This window comes from Morus notabilis, unplaced genomic scaffold (genome assembly GCF_000414095.1).
Source record: "Morus notabilis unplaced genomic scaffold, ASM41409v2 Scaffold623, whole genome shotgun sequence".
Lineage (NCBI taxonomy): Eukaryota > Viridiplantae > Streptophyta > Magnoliopsida > Rosales > Moraceae > Morus > Morus notabilis.
In genome coordinates this window covers 320,882-321,758 of record NW_010366773.1, presented here as the reverse complement: position 1 = coordinate 321,758, position 877 = coordinate 320,882, and positions in this window count along the sequence as shown.

Here is an 877-nt window from a genome sequence, read left to right as displayed (position 1 = left end):
GGGGTGGGGGTGAGACAATATTGTGGCTATGAATTTTCTTTAATATATGTACAAAATGTCAAACACATTAGAGAAATGAGCCTACATTAAAATAATCTTTCAAAACGGCAAGTTTTCTAACTAGGAAAAGTCTTCACTAAAGATATTATGTCATTATAGTGTAACGAATCAGATATACCAATTTTGCTGTGATATATTTAAAGATCATTAACTTTGGAAAAAGTCTTTTCAGTCAAGGTTCGAGAATAAAAGACTATATTTTGTCATTGGTAATTAATGAATATAATATAACAACTAGTCAACTGTATGAAGTCACATTAATAGATTAATTACTTTTATAAAACTAGTGGAGACTAGTAGAGATAGGCACGTCCAAAAGTACGTGCCCTTGGTTTCAGATTACAAACAGCTACCTAGCTGTGTTATTTAAGCCTTGTTTATTTCACCAATTGGAATCACAACTCAAGTCAGACATTGTATAATTGTGTAGCTCGACATAATATTTATATATGACACGTACTATGACCCGAAGCCACTCTTTGAGAAGCCTCCACGGCATCGGAATAATTCAGCCTCAAAATGCAAATTATGGAGAAAAGCCTTCACCTGCCTGAGTATATGCCATTATGCTCTTAGAATCTTCGCCGACCACATTAGGAGGCCAGATCGTCTCGCCTTGTATGCGTTCTTGTTTCCTTGTGCTTTAATTGACTATTTAAACATTGAGGATAATGTTTCTCTTGAAGTTTGGGGGTGAGAACACTTGTTAGTTCATTTATGTTGGGCCTTGGCTTTACTTATGTGTTGGTTATCATGACTTTTCTTCCTATGAGTTGTGCCTATTGACCCCACTTTAAATTGTGTTTCGTTTAGTTCA